This window comes from Camelus ferus, chromosome 1 (genome assembly GCF_009834535.1).
Source record: "Camelus ferus isolate YT-003-E chromosome 1, BCGSAC_Cfer_1.0, whole genome shotgun sequence".
NCBI classification, from domain to species: Eukaryota; Metazoa; Chordata; class Mammalia; order Artiodactyla; family Camelidae; genus Camelus; species Camelus ferus.
In genome coordinates, this window is record NC_045696.1 from 78,716,931 (window position 1) to 78,739,181 (window position 22,251).

The 22,251-nt window shown below is 31.6% G+C and overlaps 1 protein-coding gene across 5 annotated transcripts in view; it reads right to left on the reverse strand.

The window, feature by feature from the left end:
• The window catches only part of NAALADL2 (N-acetylated alpha-linked acidic dipeptidase like 2), a 1,180,690-nt gene that overhangs the window by 1,141,924 nt on the left and 16,515 nt on the right, over positions 1-22,251 (reverse strand). The window contains exon 3 of one of the 5 annotated variants that reach the window (XM_032484082.1): positions 14,623-14,649. The exons of the other annotated variants lie outside the window; for them this stretch is intronic. The gene's annotated coding sequence lies outside the window, so the exon portion shown is untranslated. The remainder of the gene's footprint in view (positions 1-14,622; positions 14,650-22,251) is intronic. 5 annotated transcript variants of the gene reach the window in all.

Genomic DNA, 22,251 nt, shown 5'->3' on the forward strand with positions numbered 1-22,251 from the left:
AAAATATAAGGAAAGAAATTCCACTTAGAGTTAAGAAGAGAAATAGAAGATATTTTTTAAATCATACTATAAAAATGAAAAGTATAATGTCTTAGGTGAAAAGTACACCAGATCAACTTATCAGCAAACTACATAAATCAGAAAAAAGACTGGTGAATTTGAAAACAAAGCAATGGAAACTATGCAAAAAGAAACAGAAAAGAAGGAGAACCAAAAATAAAAGACAAGAGAAGGGAAGGGAAGGGGAAAAGAAGAGGAGGGTGTTGTGGGGAATATAATGTGTGTATAAGTAAAATATATGACAATAACAGCACAAAATGGGAGGAGAAAAATAGCAGAATACTACTATAAAATTTTTATACTATAAAGTGGTACAATGTCACTTAAACGTAGACTCTAAGGTAACAAATGTATGTCATAAATTCTAAAGCAACCACTAAAATCACAAAAAGAATTATAGCTAATAATAAGCCAACAATTGAAATAGCATGAAATAATTTTAAAAGTACTCAACTAAAAGATGGAAAATAAAACAGTGAAGAAGATCAAAATAAGGATGGAATAAATAGAAAATAAATAGCAAGATGATAAACCTCACCATATCAATATATGTAATCATAATCATAAAATATGTTAATTATTTATAAACACTGCAATAAGAAGTCAAAATTATAAAACTGAATTTAAGAAAAAAGCAAGACAACTGTTCACTGCTTACATGAAACATTTTAAATTTAAAAAACAAACAGGCTAAAAGTAAAAGGATGAACAAATATACACCATGCTAATAGCAGTCAAAAGAAGGCTGGAGTGGCTATATTAATATCAGAAAACTAGGTTTCAAAGCAAAGAATAACACTAGGGAAAAAAGGTTATTATAGTGATAAAGGGGTTAACTTCTAATCAAGAAAACATAATAATCCTAAAGATCTACACATCTACTAAGGGAATGTCAACATATACAAAGCAAAAATTAACAGAATTTGAGGAGAAATAAATCCATAATTACAGAGATTAATTATAGTCAGAGCAGAAAATATCAAAATAGAAATATAAAACAATAATGAAAATCAATGAAATAATAAGCTGTTTATTTGAGAAAAATCAAAACAACTGATAACCCTTATCTAAAAGGATGACAATAAAAGGAGACTTGATACAAATTAACAGTATCAATAGATGAAACAGAAAACCTAACAAGAAGATGGCAACTACCTGGGCTCATTTAAAAAAAAAAAAACCAGAAAACCTTGTATAGACCTGTGTCCATTAAAGAGGTTGAATTTGTAGTTAAAAACTTCTCTCACAAAAAGAAAAAAAAAAAAAAGATCAAAGAAGATTTAAATAAATGGAGAGAAAAATCCATGTTCATATATAGGAAGACTCAATATTGTCACGATGCCAGTTTTTCCCTACTTGATCTATAGACTCAACTCAAGCCCAATCAGAATTCCAGCAATTTATTTTGTGGATATCAACAAGCTGACTCTAAAGTTTAAGTGGAGAGGCAAAAGACCCAGAAAAGCCAACACAATATTTAAGGAGATGAACAAAGTCAGAAGACTGACACGACCCAACTTCAAGACATACTATAAACTACAGTAATAAAGACAGTGTGGTATTGGTGAAAGAACAGACAAATAGAGCAATGGAACAAAACAGAGAGCCCATAGGTAGACCCAGATAAATACAGTCAACTGAATTTGAAAAAGGTGAAAGGCAATGTAATGGAGCAAAGATAGTCTTTTCAACAAATGGTGCTGGAACAGCTGGACATCTACATGGAAAAAAAAAAAGGAATCTAGATACTGAACTTAAAACAGTTCACAAAAATTAACTCAAAATGGAAAACAGACCTAAATGTAAAATGCAAAACTGTAAAACCTATAGAAGATAACATAGGAGAAAACCAAAGAAAATAAGAAAGCTCCAAGCCCAGATAGTTTAACTTGAGAATTCTACCATGTATTTAGGGATGAAATAATATAAATTCTACACAAATCCATCCAGAAATTGAAGAGAAGGGAATACCATCCAACTGATTCTATGAGGCCAACATTACATTGGCACCAAAACCAAGCAAAGACTTAAAGTAAAACTACAGACAATAGCCCTCATGAACACATGTGAAAGGATCCAAAAAAAAAAAAAAATTTAGCACATCTAATCCAACATTGTACAAAAGTGAGATACATCATTACAAAGTGGGGATTATCCTAGGAATGCTAAGTTAAACGTGCAAAAAGCAATGTATTTTATCATATAACAAAAAAGTATATAAACCATTTTAACAGCCAAAGAAAAAGCATCTGTCAAAAATCCAGCATCCTTTTCTAATACAAATTTTCAGAGTACTAGTAATAGACATAAACTTTCTCAACCTGATAAATCCAGAATCCGAAAAATCTGTATCTATCATCATACTTAATAGTACAAGTCTGCATAAAAGCCTGAATGATCACCAACAACACAAGAATGTCTACTCTCACCACCTCTACTCAACATGGTACAGAAAGTTCCAGCCACTGAAATAAGAAAAATAAATAAAAGGCATTTAAATTAGATGACACAGTAACAATGTCTTTGTTTACAAATAATATGATCATCTATGCTGAAAACTGCTGGAATCTATAAAAAAGCCATTAGCACCAAAAAATTAGTTTAGGAAGTTGCAGAATACACTTTAATGCTAAAAAATTAATTTTGCTTGTATATACTAGAAATAAACAACAGAAATTGAAATAAAAACAAAATACCACTTACAATCATATCAAAAATATAAAATAGGTGAAAATCTGGCAAAATATGGGCAAAGCTTGTACACTGAAAACTTTATTTATTAAAGATAACCTAAGTAAATAAAGAGATAAACCTTGCCCATGGGTCAGAAGACTCAATAGCGTTAAAATATTAATTCTCCCCAAATTAATCTATACATGCAACATAATTTTAACCAAAATTCCATCAAGCTGTCTTATAAAAATTGAAAAACTGATTCCAAAATTCACGTGTGAACTCCAAGGACTGAGAATAGCCAAAATGACTTTGAAAAATTGGAAAGTCAATCCTACCTGATTTCAAATCTTATTATAAAGCTACAGTAATCAAGATGGCATAGTATTGATACAAAAATAAACAAATTAATGGAATAGAATAGAGATTCCAAAACAGAGCCACAACATATGAATAAAATATTCTGACAAAGATGCAAAAGTAATTAATTCAGTAGAGAAAAGACTTTAAGCAAATGGTACTGGAGAAAAATTGTAAATTTATTTGCAAAAAAAAAAAAAAGAATTCTAATCCATACTTTGGAACATATACAAAAATTTACTCAAGTTGGATCATAGCCTTAGCATAAAATCTGGGACTAAAATTTAATAAAAAAGAGAGAAAGTCTTTGTGACCTTAGATGAGGTTAGATATGACACCAAAAGCACAATTCATAAAATAGTAAAATGGTAAGCTAGATGTCATCAAAATTAATAACTTCTATTATTTAAAAGATATTGTTTAGGAGAATAAAAAGACAAGCCACAGATTAAGAGAAAGTATTAGAAATCATATATCTGATGAAGGACTTGTATATGGAATATATAAAGTACTTTGAAAACTTAATAATAAGAAAACACACAACCCAATAAAAATTTGGCGAAAGATCTGAACAGAAATTTCACCAAAGAAGATACGTGGGTGGCAAATAAGCAAATGAAAAGATGCTAAACATCATTAGTCATTAGAGACATACACATTAAAATCACAATGATATTACCCCTACAAACCTATTAGAATGATTAAAAGACTAACTATATCAAGTGTTGGCAAGAATGTGGAGAAATTGGAACTTGTATATGTTGCTGATTGGAATGTGAAATGGTCAATAACTTTGGAAACCAGTTTGACAGGTTCTTAAAAAGTCTTTATACATCTACCATAACATCCAGTGCTTTAACTCATAAGTATTTGCTCAAAATAAAAGAAAGCATATAACCATAAAAAGATTTGTACACAAATGTTCATAGAGCTTTACATGGGATAGCAAAAAAACTGGAAACAACAGAAAGACCTGGATTTGAATGGAATTGTAACTACTGTCACAAATAACACAGAGGAATCCCAAAATTACATTAGATGAAAGAAGAAAAAAAGAGTACATATCATAAAATTCCATTTATATAAAACTGTAGAAAATAAAAACCAATAAAAAATGACAGAAGGCATAACAGTAGTTACTTGGTGATAAGAAAGAGGTCAAGAGAAGTGAGAGGGAGGGATTACCAAGGGGCATGGGGAAATGTTTGGGGATGATGGATATGTCCACTATCCTGATTGTTGTGCTGTTTGACAATGTATAAATAAATATAAACAAATTCAATCTTATCAAATCGTATATTTTAAGTAGGCATTGTACATTGTATGCCAATTATATCTCAAGTTGTTAAAAGAGAGGTACTTCCCTCACCAAACCAAGAACATGTGATAGAAAATTTTTGAAAGAGCTTTCTCTCTTGATTACCATAATCAAAAGTAAATGTCAAGCCTAAAACAAAGTAGCAGCAGCCCACAATTTTCTTGAAATCATCCATCTTTTACCAAAATTCCTAGCACAAACAGCAATACAGCAACACTTAGAATGTTAAAATAAATTTAAAGGTCCTCTAACTCATGATAATGTACAAACTTTCTCATGGAATCTCTCCAATATTGAATGACATGAATAAAAACTGGTTCCCCACTTGAATTAATGATGTAACAGTTTCTGAAACATTCCTACTTTAAGTCTTTGATCAGGTTGTTTCACCAGCACGGAATTCCTATCCCTGACTTCTGCTCCATCCAAATGCCTATGATTCCTTTATAATCCATCCCAAATGCCATCTCTTCTACAAAGTGCTCCTTGGTGAATATAATCCTTTATTCCAGGAGTAGGCAAACTATCGTCCTGGCCTGCTGCTTGGTTTTATAAACAGCGTTTTACTGGAACACAGCCATACCCATGTATTGTCTATCCATGGCTGCTTTCATGATACCATGGCAGAGTTGTATAGTTATGACAGAGACTGCATGGCCCACAAAACTACATTTATCATATGGCCCTTTACAAGTGAACTTTTCTGATTCCAGTTTTATTCCTTTTAATTCCCATACTTCATATCTCTCTTAAGCAGCATTCATTATATTATCCATCTTCCTAACCTACGTTTAAGATCCTCAAGGGCAGGGACTCAATTATAAGCCCTACACAGTGATTTGCACTTAGTTCTCAATAAACATCTGTTAAATCAGCTTACATACAATGTATGAATGCAAAAGAGTTAAATCAATAGCAAACACTAACTAGGATGAGTTCTATTAATTGTGGAATAAGAGCGTACTACGTTCATCAGGTTAGGCTATGGTAATGCAACAACCTTTACCTACAGCTACCAAAGGATGTTAGAGTTGGAACAGGCTTTAGAGGTCATCAGATCCAATCTATACCCCTTTAGCTGAAAACCTAAGGGCCAGAGAGTTTAAGTGATTAGACAAAGATAAAATAAATAGTGTGTAGAACAAAAACTAAAACTCATGTGTGCTAGAAATAATGGAACCAGATAGGTCCATAGGCAGGGCAGGCTTCAAGAGATCCTAATTCCCTTAAATTGCATAGCATGCAAAATTTTGTGTATATGCATATAAATATCTTCTTGGGAAGGGTTTTATATTCTCATCAGTCAAAAAGAGTTCACAATCCTAAAATAGTTAAGAAAAAACAAAACTGAGGAAAAGATACTTTTGGAGAATCACTGATTATTATCATCTAGTTAAGTAGCAAAGCCATGACTGGCTCATAGGTCTAATCATCCCTGTGTTCTTCATTATGTCCAAGGCAGAAGCAATACACAGTCGGCCAGTGTAAAGAGCCACTGAGAACAGGAATTCAAGCAATCCAGGCATCCCTCTTTGTTTTCCCCTAGGGATCCTTCAGTGTGTAAGTACTTCTGCAATACTAATCAAACCAATCAAACCAAGATTATGTGTGTGTGCGTGTTGGAGGAAGGGGGAGAAGATGATAGCAAATGTTAAGGGCAAAAGTTCTGTATTTCCTATTTTTCCTATTTTAAGTAACACTCCAAAGAGGTTATTTGGTGTAGGTGAAGAAGCATAACTTAATGATAGCTGTCATATAACTTATTATCATTATCATTCTATTTTTAGAAAATCTGTCCAAAAAAATCTTCCGATAAAATGAATCAGTGAGACTGATGAATTAATACAAGTACTCACACTCACTGCGGCATAAAGCTTCTATACATAATGGGCAATACTTTCATGCAGTCTAAATACTAATGTGCATTGCCTCCAAATAGCATTACTATTGCCAAACTTATCAGACCACACTTGAAATGGAACTTGAAAAGCCGTGAAAGTTACACTACTTAAAACAAAACAAAATAAACAAAGCACTTATTTGAAAGTTCTAGTGAAAGGAAATTATGGGAATAAGAGAATCGGTTAAAGAGGCTAAAAACAATATAAACATACATAAATTTCATTCACAGTACTCAAAAAAATATAAAATAGGGCTATTTTCAGCAAGAATGGTCACAGAAACTTTTTGTAGAAAACACTAAAACTTTTTTTTAGTAAGAATTCTTAATATTACATTAAAAGTTACTATTATATTTAATGAAATCCCAATTAGAATCTCAACTTTTGTCCTTAATCAGATAAAAGTATCTTAGATTTATAAGGAAGAGTAGATGCCCAAAATTTGAAGAAAAAAAGTTGCTGGAAGGTATATGCACATATCAGAACTAACTGAAAAAAAAAACCCTCTATTTTCCAATCATGGAATTAACATAAGAACTGACAAAGAGCATCAGATACTATGATTACTATCAAATAAATAATCTCCCCAATAATGAGACCAGTGGAGAGAAGAGTCAATGGTTTAAGAAATGGTACTAGCAAAACTAAATATATGTCTGAAGGAAAATAAAATTAGATGACTATTCTACATCATATCTTTAAAAATATCGGATTAAAGACTTGAATATAAAACAACAAAAACTCTGCAAGAAAATACTGCATATTGTATGTATAATGTAGTATTTTGAAAGACTTTCATTATCAAGAATGAATATATTAGAAAATTATAAAAGCAAACAGGTAAATATCAAACTATACAAAGCTCTGAAATATCTGTATGGTAAACAACAAACAACTCAATCAACAAACTATAAATTTAGGGAAATATTAAATAAAGAGGGTAATTAAACTTTATGTTATAAAAGAGTTCTTAAACCTTGGTATGGTAGATATAAACAACTCAATAAAAAATGAGCAATTAAGTGGCTATTTACTTAGGAAATTCAAATGGGGAGGGGTAAAAACATTAAAAAGAAGCTCAAACTCAGAGATTTCCAAATTAAAGAAACAATAAGCTATCATTTCACACCTACCAGACTAGCAAACATTTAAAAGACTGATTACAGCTATTATTAGGCAGATGAGCCAAAAAGTGTATTCTCATACAATGCTAGGATAAATGGTATGAAAAAAGAGTTATATTTAAAACAAAACCTGGTTAGCATTTCTGTTTTATACACACACATACGTGTTATATGTTAAAAATACATTTATTGGTAATTAACCATGAATACTATTGCTGAATATCTTTTCAACTGATGTCTAATACACATTTGTTAATATATTTTAATGAGGCTATCTATGAGCAATGTATTTTTGTAGAATTAAAGGGAAAAAGATATCCCAAATTATATGATTTCTAAAACTGACTCATTTTTTATCACAGTTTGAACAAGTGATATTATAAAATTTTTTCTATATTTATTATGGATTGTTTAAATAGCAATATTAATAGACTATGTGTAACCACATAGTACATAAGATACTACTGTTTTTCTAATGCTTAAATTCTCAGAAACATTGTTAGAGACTGTCACTAGGGGGGAGCCTTGTTTTCCAAAGGCTGACTTTAAATTACCATAAATCTTACAATTGTATATTTCTATTAATAAAAGTATATCAAAAGACACAATTCAAAACACAAGACAAAATTTCACATTCTAATTCAGTCATAAGTTTCTGAAAACAAAACCAATCAATATTCATAAAATATAGTGTTAAAGGTAATTTTAAGTTTTGTATCATATACATCACAAAGTTTCCACATGTAAAATGGAAAATGGTAAGCCATATTTTAATTTAAACCAATAATTGAGGTATTTTTCTTTTCAGTTCAATGTTATAACTATTCAATTCCTCGTTATACTCTTCGTGTCTAGGTATACATAGCCAATGACTTTTCTCCATTAATCTATGAAACCCCTTCTCTTTTTCACCACCTTCATGCTACAGTTGTTCCTTAACAGTTTCCATAGAAATACTCACAGATAACAGTGAAAGAACATGTATAGTTCCTTAGGACAATTATTCCCTATTCTATGATGTTTATAAACCAAGAGTATTAAGTCTCTTTAGCTCATTGACTTTCCAGTTTTAATCCTTCCCCAGGGTAAACCTATATGTGGGTAATTTTTTCTCTAGGGCACTTGCAGATTTGTTCCTGATAATAACAGACTAGCTAAGCTACAGCATGCAAATTCCTGCTCTGGAAGCATGTTTTAATGCCGTAACTGTTATTATTTCAAAAACAAATTAAACAAGGGAGTCCTGTAGAAAGCCAATTAACCAATTTAGGCAGCAACTAAATGCAAATCACTGCCCCTTACTTTCACCCAACATGACGTTTCATGATTTTAAGATGTCAGTCTCTAAGTCTACATCTATAGCAGGTGACTGTTTAAAAGTGACTCAAGGTGCCTATACAAGCATTCCACTGGGATGCATAAGTTAAATATGAGTTCTGATTTATTTTCACTTCCTAACTCTGCCATGTGGTTTCATTCTTTTAGTATACTATTATAAACAAAATTGGACAAATATGTAGAAAGAGCACAGCACTAAAAATCTCAGAACAAGATTATAACCTCAACTCTGTATCAAGGAAACTATATTTGGTCCAAAAGTTACATGACAGAATGACCATAAGAAAGACTATTTCATAAATTCAAGACTTTGTGCACATCTTGAAACAAACTTAGTACTTATGGACAATTTTGCTGTTCGTTTTGCTCTTTCATTTTTAAAGAACTTTAGTCCTGATCATAAGCCATTCGAGGTCAATTTCAACAGGATATATTTAGTGAGACCTAGTTCAAAAGACATCTGATCCCTGAGACTCCCATATTTTCCCTAGACAGTTTCTTCAGTAACTCCTCCTCAGTAATTTCCATTTAAAACACTTACATTTATTGAACCATGTTCAACCAATCTGGGTATAATTCATGAAATCACTTCAGTCAATGCACAAACATGTATTCAGTAATCAGCAGAAAAAATAAACACAATGTAATAGATAAATATTGACACTGACAAGTAAGTAATGGTTTATAAGGATCCATTTCTAAGCATTTGTGTACTGTTATTAAAAATTAACCTTAGCATTTCAATAACATGCAACATATATAGTTTATCTCAAAGTTTATATAGCACACAAACATGTTTTAAGAATTTTACTTATTTATAAGCATTTATATACTGAGGAAATATTTTAAGCATAAAATAAGTGGACCACTGGAATAAATTTATAGAAAATTCGGACATTGCAATAAAACATTAGGGGAATGATCAAATTGACTACAAAACAGATATGAAACTAAAGAAAAGAGAGGAAGACTGAAAATGAGAAAAGCAAAATACCACAGGACAAATACAAGCAAGTATTAAAGGAAAATAACAGCCCAACTCAGGAAAAACACATTATAACTGATCTCTATAAAGCTCTTAGACATTACGTACCTCTCCGGCTGCATTCTATCAGTAGTAACTGTTTTTACATCAAAAAGACTGTCTATTTTTAGCCTTTGAATAAACACTTAAAAATCACAAGGACAGATATTTGGCAAAACCTGCTTTACACTTTAATAAACTTAGATGGGGTCCTTGACAAGTAATGATGTTATTCTCATAAGAACTTGATGATTTTATTCATTAAGTATTACATTTGGAAAGAACAATAATACTTTTATGTTAAGAATGTAGAATTTGAATAAATAAAATGCATTAATACTTTGGTGTTACTTTGTAAGATGTGTCTGTACCAATAGTGTATGTATGTTTTCCCCTCAGAGCTAGAGATACCTATTCTGGAATAGCATCTCTGGCATGGCTTAACCACTGTTTCCTCTGCTCATCTCGTTGACTAAATTCCTTAATGACAGGACTTTCTAATCTTTTTATCTTAATATCCCTGCACTTAGCATAAGGCCCTACATATTCTAGGGTCTCATTAAATCTTGTTTTGTTTTGTTTTGTTTTGTTTTGTTTTTGATGAATAGATGAGTGGATGTACTGATGGACTAGGCTTACAAAGGGAAGAGAGGAGGAGGACAGGAGTTGGCGAGGAGAAGTATTCCATCCTGAGGCTGTGAATTCCTTGAGAAAGAGCTCTTTATTATTCACATTAATCATTTCAGCAGTTAGTGTGCTATCTAGCACATATTAAATCTTCAAATAATGTTTGCTGAATGAATGAGTGCGTGATTTATGTTAGAATTTCACTGAGCATGTGATTCTTACAAGTGTAAATTTGTATCATTAATTAGAAACTTAGTCAATCTTTTCATAGATTATCTTTTCTGTTCTACTTTTAGTACCCATAACTACTTTTCTATGAAACTAAAATATTTCACAAACCATACAAATTAGACATTATTTTTATGATAATCCTTTACATATCTTACTCATTCACTAATTTAATACATTCTCTAAAATGCATTTTATATGCTGCAACATCAATATTGTCCACTTTGTTTTCTGCAAATAGTTCACTTTCTTTCCCTTTTAAATACTTTATGAAAATAAATTTTACGTTAATCAAATCAGTTTATCTTTTCCTTAATGACATGTGTCTTTGCTTTTAGACTTTGAAATTCCTTTCCCCCTCAAATGTTTGAAAAATCCTCCATTTGACTTTTTCTAAGGCAACAGTGGCTTGATTCTTTTTTTATTTTACTATTATCCAGTTGGAGTTTATTTTGTTATAAACTATTAGGTAAGGATCTAAATATTTTCCTAATCCCTAGGAAAACACCATTTAAATATTATTTCTCTCTTCAGAAATTTGAGTTGTCTCCTTAATAATAGCTTATACTCTTACATACAACCAAGTCTTATTCAAAGGGTAATATCTACGTCCGGTTGTGGATGACTAACAGACAGGAACTGTGACGATGTAACACTCTGCAGGAATACAACGGAATAAACTCAGGAGCACTTAATAAATGCTTTCTCTTTATAAAATTCTCAGTTATTTTACCCGCTGAGATTTAAATATAATAATGAAAATGTGTATGTAGTTCTCCTGTGGTACACTAGAAGACTTCTGAAAGCAGAACACGTGTCTCATTCATTTTTAGATCCCACATGCGTAGCATATTGTCTGATACAGAGGCTCAGCAAGCATTGGTGAAATGAACAGAATTATGGCAAGACTGAAAGAGTGCCATGAGAAGAAAGATGGTTTAAATGCAGGAAGGTGGAAGATTTTTCCAAGTAAATGAAAGAAGTTAAGCTGTAGCAGGAGAATTTTATAAGAAACACAAAACTACAAAGATTTCATCAGCTTTCTATTCACACAAATTACTATGTAAATATTGATTTTCAAACAACTTCCCTTTATAGGTTAGTTTAGGTTGGTTCACACTCTAAGTAATAGCAAAAATCGCTCTGGCAAAACACACTTTAATTCTCATTCCCCATTAACTAGTACATACAAATTCTTCAGTCAAAAATTTTCACCTCTAATGACTTGAGAATGTTTCATTTATAAATGGAAATTTGTGAGCCTAATTTTCAAACTCTGAAATCTCATGACTACATTCAGTGTTTTTAAAGGAAACCTAATTTCAACTTTGTTAATCAAAATTTGTGAATCAATGGTCCGAGGAAATTTTCACTAGAAATATGTTAAATTCAGTGAGGCATCATTTAGAGAACGTATGTAACTTCCATTAAGCTGAGTTGTGAAAGGATGAGATGCTACTTAATATTGGACTTAAAATACACATTCATCATGAAAACTTTATTTCAAATAATATCTAATTAAATACTGAATTCCAAAAGAATCCTGCCAAATTTTACATCATTCTCATGAAGTAAGGCAATCTCTTTATTATGAATTTAATTTACAATGGCTGTTAAATGTGTCTAGGCACATCATTATCTTTTCAGTAAGAACAACTGGCTGGCAAGTAAACAGTAATCATGAAAAGGCAAGGATCCAAATTTCCCAACTTTGAAACCAAACTCCACTGACATAAAAAATAATGAACGTTCACAGGAAGTAAAAGGTTTCGTTAAGAAGGTTAGGTGACTCCTATTAGCAGTCAGAGGAGGAGGAAACAAGACGGTGGCTCTTGACACTCTGAAAAATGAGTATAGTGAAGCACGATCCTCTGCAGATTTGACTTAGGTGAGAAGAAAGTGGTGTTTTCTTGGAGATCATCTCAGATTGCCAGAGAGACTTTCAAAATTTAACAGTCCTATTGCTTCTTGAGCTTCTGGCTGAGATCATACGTAGTAACGATCCTCAACCACTAAGCATGTCTACTGACTCAAGTTGGCAGGCAGGGCGGGGTGAACAGTAGAAGGTACCTAACATTCACAGAGATCAGTATTATTAGCCCCATTTTGCAAATTTAGGTTTGCAGCTTTTAAGAAACAAAGGGAAGAGGTGGCAGGATTTGAACACAAGTTTCTCAAATTTCAAAACTGTGCCTTTTCCACTGTACCACATTCACAAATTATCTTGTCAGAAGAAATCTGGAACATCCTAGGTATAAAATCATAGGACACTAGAACCTAAATGACATTTTTTCTCTCCTACCCACCGAAGGTAATGATATTGGAAAGTAAACATAGATATGGAAAAAATAAACATAGATAGTATAGATGGCTTTATAAAAACAATATCTAGTTCTGCACAAAACCTGGGATTCATTTCACTGTGAGATGCAGCTTATCCCTAGCAGAAGACTAAGAACATTATGGCTGGCAAAGCACAACGATTTTGTTCTCAAGTTTAATGAAATAATAAATATAGTAAGTAAAGCAAAGAAACAAGGGTATCTTTAAATTTTAAAGCAATGGGAAATACTATAGATGGAACTTTGTGATCCCTCCTCCTTTTGCTGATACTCACCAATTCCCCTCTACACACACAAATATACACACACTCACACTGGTACTCTCTGAAGACAAGCTTTGTTTCCAAGGCCTTGCCTCCTCAAGTACCCGGAGCAATGCAGTGTACTTGGCTGTTCAGTAAAACTTGCTGAATGAATGGAAACAAATGATAGAGAAGTGAAATTACTCAATTTATATTTATTTCTATCAAGGAGAATGATCCTCAAACTGGAAATGCTACAATATACATGGTTAAGAGCTAACTGAGGGCTAAGATAGATGGAGAGACAATAATGGTACCTGGCTGTCTTACATGAATGATTTCAGTTCCTCAGTTCCAGACAAGTTCTAACTCAGGATTTTCTCATGAAGTATAGATATGATCACTGAGTGAGCCAGAAGAATAAGACTGAAATATAAATTCTGATCCTCAAAAAAAGTATAGGCTAGAAACCACAGAGAATGGAGAGTCATACAATCCCTAGAAAACTTTTAGAATATATCTTTTAAAAACCATTATTTAATGAGATGGTTTATGAGCTCTTATAAGTTTATGAGCTCTTATAAGCACTGATCATACATTCATTAAAAGGTCACATCAGATTTTAATTTTCTTTTAGTTTGTATTAGAATTGCTAACCTGGAAAATTATAGACACAACAAAGTTGTTAAAAGTAATGTCAGCATTCACTGAACACTTACTTTATGCCAAGCATCAAGTATTATTTAATCCTTACAATAACCCTGAGAGGAAAAACATTGTCATTTTAAAGATGAGGAAACTTGAGTCATAAAAGTATTAAAGTAACTTATCCAAGGTCATGGAGTTAGTCAATTGTGGGTGTAGAATTCGAACCCAGAACATTCTAGAGGCTTTGCCCTTATAACCACTATGCATATAGCCTCTTATATGATAACTAGGAAAAAATCTTATTAAGTCTCTCATGAAATTCTTATGAAAAAGATGGAAAATAGTGTGCTGGATGACTCAGTATTTAGGGGTAGTTTTAAAGTTGGCTGAACATTTGTCCAAGATTCTGATTAGTAGAACTTTATCAATGTAGAATAGTTGTTTCTAGTATCATAATTTGTGATTCTATACTTAAACCCAAACTATTTATAATACTGTTATCAGTGAACTGGATGAAGACACAATAGGCTTACAAAATAATGTATCTGCAGGTAGCGTAAATATTAGAGTTATAATTCATCCTTTAGAAGACAGAAAGAGTAATTTAAAAGTACCCAAGTGGTTTTAAGGAAGAACTTATATTTACATTGTTGAAATATAAAAGAAATAAATGTACAATCTTAACTTTAACTTACAAAAATCATTTTGAAAATATAAAATACAAAATAATAACTTACCATCTTAAACTATCAAACTGGTAGGCACTGCAAATAAAAGAACTGTTAGAAGGCAGCTGGGAACTTTTTATAAAAGATTTGAAAATATGCCTGTCCTTTGACCCATCAATTCTATATCTAGGGATTGTTCATGAGAAAAAATAGTTAAAATATATGAAAATATACAGTTTATTTACTTAAAATAGCTGAAATTAGAAATAACCAAAATGTCCTACAGAAAGAGTTAAAACAGAATCAATCAATGATGGGGCCATTTACACACTGGAATACTCCTCAGTCATTTAAAATGCCTCCAGAGACAAATACTTGACATAGAAAGCTGTCCACAACACAGTTCAGTGAAGTAATCATTATAAACAGCATGCAAAATAGGATTTCATTTTTGGAGAAAAAAAAATGAAAGAGAAAGAAAGGGAGGGAGAAAGTAAAAGAAGGGAAGAGGACAGTGAGACAGAAAGAAAAGGAAAGAAAAGAGAGAAAGTGAATCTACTGATAAACTTTTTTTTCACTGTGACTCATTCTAATAAATGCATTGTACATCTTGTTCCACACATATAAATACTTAAAACATATATACAAGTACTTTAAACATTTTCATGGAACAATACTTACTCTTTCTGTGTACAATGCTATACAATCCATATTTTTCAATTTATACTATTCTATTTCTTTTTTTAAATGCTAGTTGTAACTCACTAAGTTAACTTCAGAGCTGACTATTGGGTAGCATTCTGCAGTTTGGATCTAGATCTAGAGATAGAAACACTGATCCAGAGACTGTCTGCAAGGATACACAATGAAGTGTTAATAGAGGCTACAATGAGTGCAATTTGGAATTTCTTTTTTGTTTTCTAATTTTTTTCTATGATGAACAAATGAGAAATAAACGAATATGTTACATAAGAAATATAAAGTACTATAGAGATAGTAATCGTAGAGACAATAACTAATAGTTCATATAAAAAATATCTAGGTACTCTACTGGACTTAAAATAAGACAGCAGGGTATATTAGATACCAGAGAACTAATATATTCTTAGCATTAAAAATACACACACACACACACACACACACACACACACACACACACACACATCCCCCTAAAACAAGGCAGGTGAGAGCTCTACTCTCTGTGTATTCAGATCCTTGTGCAAACTGCTGCATACCACATTTCCATTGAAGGATGTCTAGAGGAGAAACAGGATGATAAGAGTCTGTAAATTATATAACATGAAAAACATCAAGAGAACAAAGGATCTTTGTCTAATGTCTTTTCAAATATCTTAAGGGCTTTTATTTAGATAACAGTCACAGAATAGCGTTAAGGTCCAATGCATGTAAGTCATGGAAGAGGTCTGGGTAGATTTTAGCCTCATATAAAGAGGAATTCTAACACTAGCAATGGAATGCATTGCTTCAAGTAGAAATGATACTCTTTACAATATTCTTCACAATCTGATCCCTTATTTCAAAAAATCAATCTAAATTTTTCAGTACCTGTAGGCTAGTAATATATCCAGTTCCCAGATCTCGGTCCCACCCTGTACAGATCTTTCTGGGGCTTTCTCATTGTAGTTAAATGAGCAGAACCAGCTCCCTTGAGAAGGTAATCAAGTCCCTATCAATGGCAGCGTTCAGACACATTAGTGATAACCAGTTAGTGAGGGTATTGTAGAAGAGAACTTCTGCATCAGAGAGAACTAGCCAATCAGCACATTTTCTAAAATAAACACTGTGACTTTTATCTTAATGAAGAAAAATCTCCTTTGCTCATCAAAATGAACATAATTTCATAAGGATAAAAATCAGTTTGCCTAAAAGGGATTTTACAGTATAATTCCTAAATAAAAATATTTTGGTTCTTCCCTATGCATTTGTAATTCTGTGGGAAGTATTTTATGTGTGGACAAGCATATATAAATACATATTATTTCATTGTCTTCTTTTTACACAGAAGTCTTACCACACATAATGTTTTATACTTTTTTCGCATGGTAATAAATCTCAGAGTTTTTCATTTCAGTATTTAAACAGCTTCAATATTTTATATAGCTACATAATGTTCTATTTTATACAAGTACCATTATTTGTTTAACTAGACCCTGATTGATGGTTATTTGGTATGTTTCTAATCTTTACTATTACAAATAATGTAACAAATAACCTTATAAACACATCATGTCTCATATGTAAGTATGTCTATAGAAATATATATTAAATACACATAATACTATATTAAAGGGGATACGTATTGGTAATTTTCATAAATATTAATAAATCGCTCTCCAAATGACTGATATTTTAGAATTTCACCCACAATATGTGAGGGTCTTTGAATTCCCTCAGCTTCAGCAACACAGCAGTTCCACAGTGTTTTAATGTGAAAAGCCTTACATTTCAAGATAGAAGATTTAAACTATAAAGGTAAAATGTTCTAAAAGGTCCTATATTTATTAAGCTAAGAGAGTGCAGCAGTGAACAATACACTAAAAACACGATTGGAAATTATTACTTTATCAAAGTGCTGTGAAAGAAATGAAGCAAACTACAGCAATAACACTAACATGAAGAAGTAGTGTATTTAACAATGGACATCTGTGTGTGAAACCCAATTTCCCTTAATAAAACCCCTCAAACCTAAACTCTGTTAAGGTTTGTACTGAAGGAAAGGTCCTTACATGGAGCCACCCTAGGCCTTAAGCACAACTACTGTTTCCTAGGATTCCATCTTCTCATTGGGAGTCCTACTAATTATGCTTGTCATACCATGCTGCTAGGTCACAGCAGACAGATTCCAGAAAAACAGGAATAATCTATCCTTCTCTTCATGCTTTCCTTAATAGAACAAATAAAACAAGACTACTTTCCTTAATAGAACAAATGAAACAAGAACAAACCAGCACGCTACAATTTAAACGCACTGAGCAACTAGCAGTGTCCATTTTTCTTTCGGTTCATAATAAGAGTTTCAGCTGAATGAGTGGCCACCCATATAGAGACAGTACATCCCAGCTTTCCTTGCAGCCATGTGTAGCCATGTGACAAAGTTCCAACAAATGGATTGTAAAAATTATTGGCCACTTGTTTTAAAAGGAAGTGTTTTGCCTTTATTTCTGCTTTCTCCTATTTCTCAAACTATAACGCAGACATGGCAGTGACCCATATCTAACCTTGCAGACAAAAACAACTTCCTCTAAGACTGCAAAGCAGTAAGGTGAAACAAACTTGGGGCTGATGACCTTGTGAAACTAACCACTTTGATCACCTTGACTACCCTACCATTGTTGTGTGAAGGAGAAATAATCTTCTTTAAGCCAATGGATTTCTTTGTTACAGTAATTTTGTCTTTCAAATATACGCACAGACATACACAAATGTATGAACATACACAAAGATTGGGCAGTGGAGCTATTAAGAAAAAGTAAAAGTTTAAAGCACAAGTAAAAGAAAAAAGGTGTGTATATGTTTAGGCACTAAGATATAAGTCTATCATTAAGTAATAAAGATGAATACAAATTAATAAGCAGAAAGAAAATATTAAAGACCTAACCAAAATAGAAGACTGGTATCAGAAACAGATATTTTCTGTACTCCGAAAATTGATATAATATTGCAAAAGCATTAGAAGGAACAATACATTGTAGTTCAGACGCCCCGATTTTTATTCAGATGATTACTTCTCACAAGCAGCACAGTAATTCAAATATAATTAACAAGTGTATTTGGAAACATTTAAATTCATTTAAACTTTCAGTGAATTATAAAACAAATTTGGTATCTTAGCTTGATTAAATAGTGACAAATAAGACTTTATGAGAAAAGAGATTGAAACTCACTCAGTAAACATTATTGAATATGTACTCTGTAATAGACACTTGTGCTGGATTCTGGGATACAAAGGTGAATAAAACACAGTTCCTACTTGAGAAAAAATCACTAGCAAATTTCATTAATTGTGTTGACATATAAAGATAAAAGGTTCAATTGTATCAAAATTACTTTTTTATACCAATTTTTGGAACAATTATTTTTAAAAAACACACACAGAGTGTTATATATATACACAATCTCTTTAATACAAGGATCATTCAAGAAAAAGTTTTCACTGTATATAAAAATGAGTTTCACAACAAAATTATTTTGAAATATTATGAAAATTCATATTACATATAATTTAAAAGTATTAATCTTCTAATCATTAAAGCATTGCTCATAAAGTAAGATACCAAAGTTTATTAGGCCTTTAGATATAAACTATCTGCTCAATAAGGATTGTAAAATGCTTAAAAATAACAGCATGTACTAACTTCTTCCCTTCTACTTTACATGAATTTACTCTATTACAGGGGGGAAAATATTGGCAAATACTTTTTCATCTAATATTTTCACCTGAAAAGTGAATCATAATAGGAATCTTAGTGTTATTTATCTAAAAATGATAAATATTTAATCTAATGAAAAATAATCTATATATTAATCTAACAACAGTCACTTGTAATTGGTCAAAATCAAATATTTTGTTTTAACTCACTTTAATGCATTAAAATCTTGGAATAACTGGCTGTTATATTAGACAAATTCTGTCAAATGAAAACATAATTGCAACAATTTTATTCATTTTAAAAAATTGTTTGATGCTTAGAAACCACCCTACCACTGTTATGTGAAAGAGAAATAAGCTTCTATTTTACTTATAAGACAATATAAATGGTTTTTTGATGACATCGCCCACTCCTGAAAAGTGCCAGAAATTACAGTAAGTAAATATAAGAAATTAGGGTGAAATTATACAAAAAGTGAATCTAACAACTAACTTTAAAATGATCGTTTCAGAGTTTAATTTATGAATAAAGTTTTTGTATCAAAAACCTGTTACTATGTAACTTTAAGCTAAACACTGTTGCAGATTTAGGTCAGACTAAGATACTACAGTCTCATATACATTATTTTTTTAAATATAAAACATTTAAAAATTTTGAACATTTAGTTTGTCAAATAAGCCTACAAACTAAAAACAGTGTCTAAATCAAGAAAATAATAAAGGTTAAAAGCAAGAAATACTGTAGCTCAGAAGTATGAGGTCTTCTGGAATTCCTTATTTTTTCCCAACAATACATATAACAGCTTCCTAATTTCCAAATACACCTTCTGACTCTAGCGGTTACTTTTAAATTTATTTCTTATTCAACTTTGCATTCTTCAGTCACTTCTACTTCTTTCTAAACAGACACGTGACAGAAAGTAAATTATAAAATCTGACTACAAAAAGAAAAAAATAGGAAGATAATTAATCATTAGAGTACAGCATTAAATGTAGTATTTAGGATGGTTACAAAAAGAACTTTAGATATACCTACACATCAGTACACATCAGGTATTCGTCACTCAACCCAATGGCTTTCCCCACCTCAAATATGAGTGCTATTTCTTAAAATAAAAGTTTATGTAAAATCGTATCAGCTTATCTAATCACTCTTCAACTTGACTGCCAGGCTTCTGGTCAAGCTTGCCTATAAAGGTCCTTTTCATGTAATTGGTAATTTTCATTGTTCTTTTATCCTTTTCTCCCAGGGTTCCAACACTGTTACTGTTTCCAGCGAATGGAAGGCTTTTACATAGTAGGACAAAAGCACACAGAGCAGAGATGGCTGAGAGCCATAAGCACCCCTGCTGGTTTTTCCCCACTGGAGATAATGTGCTGTGATGCAGATTTTGCTTGACTCTTGGCAGGATCTCACAAAATCTGCAAATCTCTCCCTGCAGACCCAGCAACAAAACTGTACTAGGGTTCCTAACTGTCTCTTCTGTACGTTGGTTTGTTTTATGTAGCATTCTTCTAAAGGTGATTCACTGTGCAGAAGTTATCAGAGGCTGAGCAATTAATTATACTTTTAAACTCTGCATATTCCCATGACTAACTAAAGCCCAGATATATATATATATAGACGGTTCACAAGTAACGTAGCAATATGACAGAACACCGACAATGAAGCAAAAGGGATTACTGAATTACCATGTCTATAAACTAGAGTCTACTAGCTATTCTATGTTATAAATCAACCAGCCAGTTAAAAAAGAAAACAAATAAAAGTCAATCTGGTGGGATCCTTCCCCATTCTAACTCTGTAATTCTCATTGGGTTATTTTGGCTAACTTCACTGTGTGTTAATATTTGTTGGAAAGGGTCCCTTCACCCTTTCTTACTTTCACTTCAAGAGTGTAGTGAGAGCTATCATCTCCTAACTCAAAAGATGCATATACTGATGCCTCTCTACCAACAACTGACTTCATTCTCTAAATTATCTCAGACGTGTCAATTCTGAATCCAGATCTACCTTTATTTTTCAGAGCACTAGTCATTTTAGAGACATATCTAGAATACTGAAGATTTTTCCGTTTCATCTTAGTAACTATTCATTGGCTTTCAGAATAGGTTCACATTTTTGTTCCTAAAAAAGTATTCTTTAAAAGCCCATGGTATCCTCAACAAATATTTGTTAAGTATATTAAGAACTGCACTATTATGAAAATAACTGCAAAAAATCATAGAGATGAAATTTTCTTTCTGATTTCAGTAGATGTGTGAAAACAAAATGGTTATATATTCTGATTTGATTTCCATTGGAAAGATAACAGCTGTCTTTGTGTTGAGCTCTGAAGAATTTTCCACCAGCCAAGAATAAATGTTCTAATAATAATCATTCCTTTATGGAACTAAGGAATAATATTTAAGAAGAAATAATTAAAAGAAAAAAATATTTAAAAACAAAAATCAGGGGCAAAAACAAATCTCTGGGCAAACTAATATTTTTCTTATGCCTTCCATGTAAAACAATGGCATTAAATGAATAGAATATGAAAAATTAAAGATAAATTAAATTTTGCGATAAAAATCTGAGAAATAAATCACTTCTTACTATACAATGAATTTCTAAAAGAGTCTATGTGGAATACAACCATGGAACACAATTTATTATATCCCCTTCAAATTATTCTTTTAATGAGATGTGAAATTCACAGAATATAATGCCAGATATGCTATTTATTATTTAAAGTAATTTTAACATATAGATATTAGAAGAACAAGAAACTCACACACATACACACACATACACAGTTATTGTCTTGAAGTTCTTTAAAGTATATAAGGAAATTGTGGTATAGAAAGTCTAATGCCATCAAAAAGCATCTTGTTAAATAAAAATGCAGACAGGTTTATTATCATATATTGTGACTATTTCCAGAAATCAAATCAACATTTAATTAAATTTTATTTCACAGGCTTCTTTTCATAATAAATTACCATAAGCTTAGGAAAGGAAATGGTGAGGAAAGTTCCCCAAAGAAATATATATTATTTTGAATAGTAATTTATTTTCACACAAAGTAGTAGTATTTTTTTCTAATATGAATAAAAAGATCTTAACCACAGAAAAATCCACATAGCCTTACCAAGATACCTAAAGACCAAGAATTTCACTCAATAATTTTGTCCACAACACTACCCACCTTTTCCTACAAAATGACAAATTTTTTGAAAAAAATATAATTATTAAACTCAGAAAGGTCCCACATAGCCAACAGAATTTTTATAATATAATACTGACAAACCGTTTTACTCTTGAGATC